The sequence below is a fragment of the Lactuca virosa genome, chromosome 1 (genome assembly GCF_052849685.1).
Source record: "Lactuca virosa cultivar CGN04683 chromosome 1, Lactuca_virosa_CGN04683_v6, whole genome shotgun sequence".
NCBI lineage: Eukaryota > Viridiplantae > Streptophyta > Magnoliopsida > Asterales > Asteraceae > Lactuca > Lactuca virosa.
This window is the reverse complement of record NC_136426.1, coordinates 13,483,418-13,496,324: the sequence shown is the minus strand read 5'-3', so window position 1 is coordinate 13,496,324 and position 12,907 is coordinate 13,483,418.

Genomic DNA, 12,907 nt, shown 5'->3' with positions numbered 1-12,907 from the left:
GTCAGGTCCTTAAACGACAAAGGATTGTTCATGTCCCTGACCTCCTAGTCCGATGTAGACATGGTACCATTATGAATTGACGGTGAATCTTTGATTCTAGACTGCAACTAACTCTATGATGCGAGGATTGAATCACTTCTTGCTAATGGGTTATCGTTGTCAATGATTCATGTTGATTTCACCTCAGCGTGATTGAGACATCCTACTTCTTTCACACAAGTCTTCTTTATAAGAACTTGATGATTCACTATGAAAAACCACACACTGATAAAAGTTCAAAACTTTATGCCGATGGGTATATTATTGTCCGTCATGTATTACACGCACCTACTCACTCCTTCCGAACAATTATTCTATTAAAGAAGTTAATGATTCAGCGTTTAAAACCATACGCTGATGAGACTTCTCAATTGTGTGTAAATGATCTACTATTGCAACAACACAATAGTGTGATACACCTATCTTATCCTCTAGCTTTGTTTGATGTTTTCTTTTTATTTCAGGTTACTTGTTGTCTTCTTAAAAAATATCAAAAAGATAGCAGTACCTATTGATGTTGTTAAAAATGATGGGTTTTAGGTACAACAAATAAACTAGAAAACAATTCCTAAGTTCACATGCAACCTACTTTGGATCTATGTTTTAACTATTGAACATACAACTTTGAATTGCAAAACTAGAACCCTAGAGGAGAGAGGCTAATTTCAAAATTAACAAACTAGGGTTTAGGGTTTACATACCTTTCAATTGTTATAGCAAACAATTGATATTCCCTTGATCTTGATCTTGATCTTCTTGGAAGCTTTAGCACCACAAGTGTAATGCCTCTAATGGAATCACACCCAATGACTAGCAAGAAGGAAACTTGGAGGAGAGAGGATGGAGAGAGTATGCAATTTCGGCCTTAGGGTTTCTTCCAAAGAAATCAGTGACCAAAAACATGAACCAGGAGGCTCCTTATATAGCTGAGGGATCTAGGGTTTAAGGGAAACCCTAGTTATCCTTTGCTTAGGGCCTAAGCAAACCCAAGGGCCTTATCCAAGCCCCTATGGAAGAAATTATTAGGGTTTCCCCTAAAGATTTCGTCCACCCTCTTCCAAGGGGGTTCTAGAGCCTTCCACTCAACTATTAGATAATTGCAAACTAGTCCCTGCACCTTATAATTAATTCTTTTAACCCCAAAATCAATTCTGATTAATTTCTGGCTAACAATTAATTAAACATAATGATTTCTAATTAATATATTAATCCATTAACATATTAATAAATCATTTATATATATATATATATATATTAATTTATTAATCTTATAAATTAATATCTCTCCTTTCATAATTTCCTTGTCCAGTTGCTAGGTTGAGGGCAACCCAAAAGGACTGTGCTGCTATCAATTCAAGTACATACCAATTATAGTTATGGGCTTAGACACCTAATCCAACAGTCTCCCACTTGGATAAGTCTGTAACTATAATTGCTAGTATGCCTTCTAAATTTGACGAGCAAATTGTAGCTTCCAAAAGCTGCTGCCGAACTCTGACCCAGTCAGTTACGTGTCCTAAGATAAGTGATCATATAACCCTTCGTTCTGCTTGATATCCCCAGACAAAAGACATGGAATGTAATCAATCTGTTTGTCCAGAATCTATGTTTCCCGATTCCTGATTTGTGATGATGTAGGACTTCTAATCGAACACATCAATTTAGTCCTGGCTGGGCCCAGCACATAAGTCAACACCAAATCATCGAGGGGCCCACAGATATCGCTTTTCCTGTTAGGGCAAAAGGAACGAATAAACGTTGACTCATATGCTTGTATCTTTTACTCATCAAATTATACATGAAAATACGTTTTATAACACCAAGTTACTGATGCGTTTTCGTATCACCAATGCACAACCGACTTGTAAATTACAACTCATATATCTTCGTTTCAAGATTATAAGATATTATCGTCTCAGTATTACTCGTGATGAATTCCATGAAGTAATACTCTGAGCGAGGGTTTATCCAATACTCAAATCTCAATTTCCGAGTACTCATGAACATTGCAGCAATTCTATTGCCATGTCTATCCTTAGACAATCTGCAATCCAATTCATGACAGTCTTAATTCACTACTTACTTCCAAGAGTACGAGCGACTGTGGAGTTTGAATAATCTCATTATTCAGGAAGTAAAACATGCAAAAATGAAACACAATAATAAACAATCGACAAAAGGTAGTAGCCAAACTTATAAATAATACTTTATTATTTAATCACCAAAAGTCAATTACATTTACTTTGTTACAAGTTTCAAAAACTAATCTAACTACTAAAACTAATATCATCTTTCAGTCCTATGCTCCGAGCATGCTGAATATGCTTAGCCCTACTCAGACCCTTTGTGAGAGGATCTGCTGGGTTATCTTCAGATGACACCCTCTTTACTATAAGATGGCCTTCTTCTACTCTATGTCTGATGAAATGGTACTTTCTGTCGATATGTCTGGTCTTACCATGATCTCTCGGTTCCTTTGTCAAGGCAACCGCTCCTTCATTATCGCAGAAAAGTTCCATAGGCTCCTGGATGGTTGGAACAACTCCGAGATCCCCGATGAAGTTCCTCAACCAAGCTGCTTCTTTCGACGCTTCACTTGCTGCTATGTACTCTGATTCACAAGTAGAATCAGCCACCGTATTTTGCTTGGAACTCTTCCAAGTAACTGCTCCTCCATTCAGTAAAAACACCCAGCCTGACTGAGAACGGAAGTTATCTCTATCCGTCTGAAAGCTGGCATCACTGTAACCATCTACTCTCAAAGTATCACTGCCACCAAGCACAAGGACCCAGTCCTTTGTCCTTCGCAAATACTTGAGTATATTCTTAACTGCTACCCAATGAGCTCTACCTGGGTTTCCCTGATAGCGACTGACCATGCTCAAAGCAAATGCCACATCAGGGCGAGTACATGTCATAGCGTACATGATCGATCCGACAGCGGAAGCATAAGGTACACGACTCATGTCATCTATTTCAACATCTGTACTCGGGCATTGAGCCTTACTCAATTTGGTATTGCTCTGGATAGGTAGCTCTCCCTTCTTGGAGTTTTCCATACTAAACCTCTTTAGTACCTTATCCAAGTATGTGCTCTGACTAAGTCCAATTAGTCTCTTCTTTCTATCTCTCAATATTCTAATCCCAAGAATATAGGCAGCTTCTCCAAGGTCTTTCATGGCAAAACACTTTCCAAGCCAAGACTTAACTTCTTTCAAGGTTGGAACGTCGTTACCAATGAGTAATATGTCATCGACATACAACACCAGAAAAGTTACTATACTCCCACTAGCCTTGATATACACACAGAACTCATCTTCACTTCTAGAGAAACCAAACTCTTTGACTTTCTCATGGAAGCAAAGATTCCAACTGCGAGATGCTTGTTTCAATCCATAAATGGATTTCTCAAGCTTGCACACTCTATTGGGGAACTTCGCATCAACAAAACCCTCTGGCTGACTTATGTAAACATCTTCAGCCAACTTCCCATTAAGGAAAGCAGTTTTGACATCCATCTGCCAGATTTCATAATCATGAAAGGCAGCTATGGCGAGCAATATCCTAATAGATTTAATCTTAGCCACTGGCGAGAAGGTCTCATCATAGTCAACCCCTGGGGTTTGAGTGAAACCTTTTGCAACCAGTCGAGCCTTGAATGTGTGCACATTTCCATCCATGTCTGTCTTCTTCTTGAAGATCCATTTGCACCCAACTGTCTTACGACCTGGTGCACTATCAACCAAATTCCAAACTTGGTTGTCATACATGGACTTAATCTCGCTGTCCATTGCCTCTTTCCACTTGGAAGCCTCTAGGCCTGCCATTGCTTCCTTATAAGTGACTGGTTCATCTAAGTTTACCAGTGTTCTGTCACTTATGAATGTGTCACCATCTGAAGTAATATGAAAACCATACAACTCAGGTGGCACACTCACCCTAGTGGATCTTCTAAGAGGTAATGAGTTATCGATTGGTTCAACAGGAACTGTTTCCTCTGGTTGAGTGCTAGTGTCATCTAAGGTTCCTTCATTGGCTGACTCTTGAATTTCTTCAAGATCAATAGTGCTCCCACTGTCCTCTTTGAATATGAGCTCTCTTTCAAGAAAGACTCCTCTTCGTGCTACAAAGACCACGTTCTCACTAGGCCTGTAGAACAAATATCCAAAAGACTGCTTTGGGTAACCAATGAAAACACATTTCTCACTTCTAGCTGCTAGCTTGTCGTGAGTCTCTCGTCTTACGAAAGCTTCACAACCCCAGACTTTAACATGTGCTAATGAGGGAACTTTCCCTGTCCACATTTCGTGAGGTGTTTTGGCAACCTTCTTTGTAGGGACAAGATTGAGGATGTGGGCGGCTGTCTCTAAGGCATACCCCCAGAAGTGAATAGGAAGCGAAGCCCGACTCATCATAGAACGAACCATGTCTAACAAGGTTCGATTGCGCCTCTCAGCTACACCATTTAACTGTGGTGTCCTAGGAGGAGTCAATTGTGAGACTATCCCACATTCTTTCAGATAGTCGTTGAACTCGATACTAAGATACTCCCCGCCTCTATCGGATCTAAGTATCTTTATCTTTCTGCCCAATTGATTTTCGACTTCATGCTTAAACTCTTTGAACTTTTCAAAAGTTTCTGACTTATGCTTGACCAAGTAGATATATCCATATCTGCTATAATCGTCAGTGAAAGTCACATAGAATCGATTAGCATCTCTTGTAGTTGATCTGAAGGGCCCACACACATCCGTGTGTATGAGATCCAACAGACCTTCACCTCTTTCACAAGACCCTGTGAATGGTGATTTTGTCATCTTTCCCAAAAGACAAGATTCACACATATCATCTGATTTTAGGTCAAATGATTCCAACACTCCATTCTTTTGGAGTTGGGCTATGCGTTTCTTGTTAATGTGTCCAAGACGACAATGCCACAAGCATGCCTTGTCTACACTATTAGACAAGTCAATATTAAGTACACTATTTCCTAGGCTATCAACACAAGTCACTGTTTCATACACACCATTACAAGGCAAAGCTTCAAACATAAAAACACCATTCTTATAAACAGAAATTGAACCATTCAAATCATTAAAAGAATATGTAAAACCTTGTCTGAACAATGCATGAAATGAAATAATGTTTCTCGTCATCTCAGACGAATAGCAACAATTTATTAAATCTAATCTAACATCATTACTAAGCAGAAGCTGATAAACTCCGATCTTGGTTACTGGTGAAGACTTTCTGTTTCCCATGATCAGGTTTATCCTTCCTCGCTCTATCTCCTCACTTTCCTTTAGACCCTGCAAATCAGAACAGATATGAAAACCACATCCTGTATCAAGGACCCATGAACGAGAAGATAATGAGTTATTAGCAGAAATAATGTAAATACCTGCTGAAGATGGCTTCACTTTGCCATCCTTGATATCTTGCAGATATTGTGGGCAAGATCTCTTCCAATGCCCCTTTTGGTTGCAGTAAAAGCAAACTGCCTCTTTTGGATCAGAAACATGGGGAGTGGAACCATTGGGCTTAGCCTTTGGGCCATTACTAGATGACCCAGCTTGAGCCTTGCTCTTCCAGTTTTGCTTGGGAGGACCTTTCCTCTTTTTCCCCTTTCCCTGTCCAATAACCAAAACAGGGGCACTCGTAGGTGTGGAGGGTATACTTTTACCCTTCATCCCTGCCTCAGCTGTCTGCAACAAGTTGTGCAATTGGGCCAAGGTCTGCTCAGTATTGTTCAAATGGTAAGTTAGAATAAACTGACCATAACATTCAGGAAGTGAGTTCAAGACCATGTCAATGGCCAATTCCTCATCAAAGTGAATATTGAGCTTGACCAAACGCTCTATGTAGCGTTGCATTCTTTGCACATGTGACACTACCGACTCCCCATCCTTCATCTTGCAAGCCATGAGTGACTTGACTACTTCGAACTTTTCTTGACGAGCTCGCTTATGGTACTTTTCCATAAGGTCCTTGTTCATCTCGAAAGGCCAGTAGTCCTCATAGTACCTCTGCAGTTCTGGGGACATAGTTACCACCATGATGCATGCCACTTTGGTAGCATCATCGTAATGTTTCTTGTAGGCAGCAAGATCTTCAGGAGTAGCTTCATTCTCATCAAGCTCTTTGAGCTCCTTTTCAAGAACATATTCTTTGTTCTCGAAACGAAGAGCCATCTTGATGTTGCGCATCCAATCGTTATAGTTTGAGCCATCCATAACGACTTTGGAGCAGATATTGAGCAAAGAGAAGTTTTGGTTGGAGGAGGACGAAGCAGAAGTGTTTCCAGGAGTAGACATCTGAAAAGAAAGTTTTAGTTAGATTTCAAGATACCTTAATAAAATAACCCAAAGATATAATATCAAGGTTAGGATCCAACTATGACGATTCACAACTTAGAAATGGGATGCCGAGATCCAAGTGCAAATTTCATAAAGGTAGGTGAATGACGATTCACCAATTCCACCATTAGACGAAACAAACGAAGTGAAATTCCTAATTCTTTTGAGATACATTGAAACTATTCAATGGCATGTTTTGATCTCAGATTATGCTCTTCTATTTGTGACTGGGATGCCGAGGATCACAAACAAGATGTGAATAACCATGCAAATGTGCTTGGTAACCTCATTGTCTTTATCATTAACTATTGATGTGCTGGTAAACCACACACGCTCCATCAAAATGACAATTATGAGATACCCATTACTACTCTTTATTAGTGCCTTTTAGTGTGCTGGTTAACCACACACGCTCCACTAACGACCAATAAAGCATAATGTGCAATTTCATGGATTAGCATACTTTTCACATTTTTCCTAAAGTAACTAGAGTTGGGATTTTGAAAATAATGTTCTAGTACTTTCTTTAATATCATTATACTTTTAATGAGAAGTAGTTGTCCTATCAAATCCGTTCTGCTAACGACCCTCCACTAATCAAGGAAGCGGTGGGTGAGAGTGGACACCCATTCAACTACCATTTTATAGGCAGTTTCCTTATACCCCCCTTATAGATTAGCTTCGTGAATGAGGCATACTAGCGATTTGACTGACCATGTTCTTATACATATATAATATTAAACTTTTAATTATAATATATATAAGGTGTGTTTTAAAACATTTTAAAACTTCAAGGGTTTATAAATTTCGAAATTTAAGCTATTAAATTTAAATTTAAATAAACCAATTAACTAGATTTAATATTTATCTTTTAATTAACTATTAATCAAATTATTAAATCTTGTAAGGATTATCTAATTAAATTAATCAATTAATTTAATCCTAATCGTTATCCCTCTAATTTCGAAAAAATAGGGTAAGGATAATTATCCAATTAATCTAATTAAGTAACAATTATCCAAAAACAAGAAACCCTAGTTATCCTCTTAGCATATTTCGAAATTCATAAGGGAGGAGGCTAGGGTTTTCAAAACCCTAAATTAGGGTTCTTTGGAGGCTAGGGTTTTCGAAAAAACCCTTTGATCCAAAACCCTAGAAATCGAAAATTTTGGCCTTTAGGGTTTAATAGCTATAAACCCTAATTTGCAATTCAACAATTGTAGCAATTCAATTTAAAACAACAATGGCTCTGATACCACTGATGGGTTTTAGGTACAACAAATAAACTAGAAAACAATTCCTAAGTTCACATGCAACCTACTTTGGATCTATGTTTTAACTATTGAACATACAACTTTGAATTGCAAAACTAGAACCCTAGAGGAGAGAGGCTAATTTCGAAATTAACAAACTAGGGTTTAGGGTTTACATACCTTTCAATTGTTATAGCAAACAATTGATATTCCCTTGATCTTGATCTTGATCTTCTTGGAAGCTTTAGCACCACAAGTGTAATGCCTCTAATGGAATCACACCCAATGACTAGCAAGAAGGAAACTTGGAGGAGAGAGGATGGAGAGAGTATGCAATTTCGGCCTTAGGGTTTCTTCCAAAGAAATCAGTGACCAAAAACATGAACCAGGAGGCTCCTTATATAGCTGAGGGATCTAGGGTTTAAGGGAAACCCTAGTTATCCTTTGCTTAGGGCCTAAGCAAACCCAAGGGCCTTATCCAAGCCCCTATGGACGAAATTATTAGGGTTTCCCCTAAAGATTTCGTCCACCCTCTTCCAAGGGGGTTCTAGAGCCTTCCACTCAACTATTAGATAATTGCAAACTAGTCCCTGCACCTTATAATTAATTCTTTTAACCCCAAAATCAATTCTGATTAATTTCTGGCTAACAATTAATTAAACATAATGATTTCTAATTAATATATTAATCCATTAACATATTAATAAATCATTTATATATATATATATTAATTTATTAATCTTATAAATTAATATCTCTCCTTTCATAATTTCCTTGTCCAGTTGCTAGGTTGAGGGCAACCCAAAAGGACTGTGCTGCTATCAATTCAAGTACATACCAATTATAGTTATGGGCTTAGACACCTAATCCAACAAAAAAGGGGGAGAAATGTCTAGTTATGCGATCATTCTTTGTATATCAGTCACTCTTGAAAGAAGAAGGTTATTAATCTCACGGGGAGAAAAAATCGGATGTTGTTTATCGGGGGGGGGGGGGGGGGGTCTAAGGGGGAGTAGACATCAGCATTCTACTTTAGATGTAGTTATTTATTCATTATTTCATTCTTTATTAGTTTAGTTTTGACATCATCAAATAGGGGAGATTTTTGGGTCACTCATTTGTATAGATTTGATGATGCAAAATATATATTTCATAGTTATAGTTTATACGCACATTGTAGATAGTTATTCGTGTCTAAGTAAGTGTAAGTAGTATAACTTAGACAAGCTGATCTGTCAGAGCTAGCTTAGTTAGTTAATCTGAAGATATGATGATGGAGGTTCATATGTCGAAGACTGAAGAACATCTCCTGATGACTGGAATACCCTGAAAACTCTATCAGCATCAAAGGCATAAAGACACCATCTACTAAAGATTGATCAATGTGTCCAGGCACTGATGGTTATACATTGATGACACTCGTTGATGGTACTATTGAATCTGATGAAGCTAAAGCTTATCTCCAGACGCTGACGATGATGCCCTAATCAGCATAACTCCCAGAAACTGATGCTCTTATCAGTGACTATGTGTTGGTGCTGATATTCGAATCTGAAGAAGATCTGATTTGATACATTCCTTTTATAGCAGATCATTTTATGTTTAGATTAGATATAATCCCTTGATTAAGGGGATTCACTAGACTATATATATATATATATATATATATATATATATATATATATATATATATATATATATAACATTAGGATTAAACCATAATGTTTAGAGAGCGTGTTGTAAGTGGCTTGGTGCCGTCATTGGCTTTGTGTCAATCGTCTTTGTGACAAACTCGTTTTCTTGGTGAAGACAAAAGTGTCGTTCTTGGTGAAAGACAACCTGGTGATACTTATGTGTTCTTAATTGTTCTTTCTTGTGTATATTAGATCTTCGAATCTACAAAGGGTTTGTGAATTTCATTTCTAATGTCCATTAGAAGTGTTAGTTCTTCTGGTTTACATTATGGCTTACATTTTCTACAGAAGAATCATACTTAATTCAGATTTAATGGGAAATCACCCAAATCTAACATAAACATATAAATGAAGACTTTAAAAACTTATATTTGAAACCACTTTGTGACCGATCAAATCCCTAGTAATGTGATGAACAAATTCACTAAAAGCCAAACTATAGATCACTTTACAAAATGAAATCCTCTTCTAAACCAAATCAGAACACAAAAGAACTACATATTTCCATATATCAAGCGACATTTGTTATTTAGAAGAGCGTAGTGTCACAACACAAGTTTTTTGAAATTTCCATAATCGTCTAGAGAACGCCAGAACAACCAAAAATATCCCAGAAGACTCCAGAGAATTGACGAACACGCTACATGGACCTAGAGAATGTTAGGAAATTATGGAAGGCAGTAGAAGATTCTAGAACACCCTAGAAGATATTGGAAGGATATAGAACATCCCAGAAGATACTAGAAGGTTATAGAACATCATGGAAGTCCTTGGAAGAATATGGAACATTCTATAACACATTGGAAGATCTAAGAACTCCTAGACCTCTTTGGAAACCGAAGAATAATCTAGAATATTATGGAACCTTGTAGATAGATAGAATGAATGTAAAAATACTCTAGAATATCCATATATAGTATGGAAGTCTAGAAAATTCCTAAGAGGAGGTGTAAGTCCCATATAAATATGTATAGAGCTCATTTGCTCCAAACAATTGAGAAGTTTTCTTGTAAATCTCTTGAGTTTTTACTGAGGCGAAGCCAGGATTCAAGAACAATGGGGGATGAGAACCTCACATCTTAATACTATAAAATGTAATGTTATACTCGAATAAAGTAATATGTCTATAATTTTAAATGATAAAATCATAAAGAAAATTTTGTCCATTACATAACAGTAAATAAAGTATAAAAATTAAAATTTACCTTTTTAGTATTGGTGTAGCAATGTAGTCCGAAATGTTTTCTTAATCGAAAATAACCTCATCGACAAACGAAAATAGCTTGTTGAATTGCCTTGATGAGTAGTCAATTAACAAAAGAAACAAATAGGATATGAGCTACTATCGAATTGACATAAATTGGAATATTAGTTAATGGCCAATTAAAATAAGATAAATAGGGGTGGAGGCGGTGGAATACTGGAATTTAAATTAGAAGTGGCCTAAATTTTAGTGATAAGTCTCATATCTTTATTAACTTCTATAGTATATATTATATTTTTTTTAAGTAGTTGGAAGGGGCTTCATAATATTAGTTAAGTAATGTGGGCTAAAAGTTTATTCATCGGGTCTTTTTAGATATACTATGGTTGAACTTTGAAAACAGATTGAGTGGGGCAGAGCATCCGGCAGCCCCCTACTGTCTACACCTCTTAGTGTTTATAATACAAGTTCTCTTTGTTAGCTTTGAAGTATTAGTCTCTTACGTCGTTTATATGTTAGAATATCCAAAGGATTGAAATTAGCCTGACTTAGTCGGAGAAAACTAAGTGGCACACGAGATAGACTAGTCGAACGAATCATCCTGTGACACGTGGTATCAGAGTTAGAGTTTGGGCAAGAAAAGAACTTATGGCTGTAGAAGGAAGTTAGAGTGTCAACATTTTCCTGATCATTGAAGGTGGGGGTTGTCGATCCAAGAAGAGATCAAGGGACCCATCTTTAGATACCGTAGACAACTTTGAGAACAAGTTGACAAGGGTGGAGATCAATGTTGGTGAGATCCTTGAATGAAAGGATATCGTCGATCAATTCGAAGGTGATATAAGTGTCATGAGTGATGGAATAAATGAGACCATTAGTGTCATCAAGGAAGAAGTACTTTCATTCATCAACACTTTGCAGAACGATTTCTGTGAGAAATTAGTAGCGTTGGAAGGTGAAATAAAATTGTGCATGACAACGATCGCCAAAGGATTCGTTGCAAAGACGATGTCGCACATGGAAGCACCCAAACCATTGAAGTATGGAGGTAAATGTGACCCTAGAGAACTTGATGAATTCTTTTGGTCCATGACATTAAAAACACTTCACTTAAAATTTATCTTGGAAGTAAAGATCAAATTTTAGAAAAAAAATCACACCAACATGACAAAACACTCACCTTAGTTCATCTTCAGAGTAGCCAATATGATATTTGAGTGTCCCAGTCGAAGCTGGGGTCTTATTGAGTGTACACCTAGCAACATAAACAGTTGAAGCAACAAGCTTTGAAGGATTACCCGCCATAATAATCAAGTAATGGACCAAACCCAACCACCCAATCAAGAAAAACACCATATTCTACATCTAAATCCAACAACCAAAAAAATATCAGATTTTTATAATTAATAAATACCTTCAAAAAAACGTTCATTCTTTTCAAATATATACCTGGTTATCAGAAGGAATCGAAGCTTTCATGTATCAAACAATAAATACATACAGTGTAGGAATAGTCAAATAACAACTCGAGTCGGCCATGTAAAAGAGCGTGAGCAGAGTACAGTCAGATTTGAGCTTCCCATTGAAGGTAGTGCAAGTTCCTCACCCATTAATTTGATCTTAAAAAACTTCGGGTTCCTAATTTCATATGTCATCATTTGACATGGAACACAATGCAACTGAACTTTGAGATCACTTCTAAAAGATGTTTAATTTTTTACACTAAAAATTACTTAGCTTTATGAGGATTGGGAAGGTGAGTATTCCATCATTTCTCCAAACATGGTGGACAAACGGAAAAAGATGAGGCAAAAGTTGATCTCTCTAAGGAGGTTAAGGATGTTCCAGTTAGAGCTACAAGGTCTAGAGGACAAACTTTAAACACTGATAGTGTGCTTTCTAATCCTCCAGTTGAAAAGAAAAGAACTAGAAGGGATGATAGTGAGGTTGCTAATCCTCCAATAGAGAAGAAAAGAACTAGAAGGGACACCATTGTTGCTTATCTGAGCCATAACACAAGCAATGAAGATAAAGGTGAGAAATTGGGGCGTGGGAGATCAAAGAAAATAAGTGAAGAGAGAATTGTTGAAGTTCCTGAAACTCATAATAATGCTGACAAGGGCACAAGGAAATCAAGGAGAAACAAGGCAACAGTTGAAGCGCCTACAATTATGAATCAAAATGTGAGCTAAGTGGAACCTGTTAATGAAAAGAAAGTTACAAGGTCCAAGGCTCCTCTTGCAAAGAAATCTTCTAGAAGCAAAGCTGAGGTTCAACAGCTTGAGGAACCATCAGAGCCTGCAGGTAGAAGAAATGTAAACCGAAGAAAATCCTTCATGCAGCCTAAAGCAACTGAAGTGG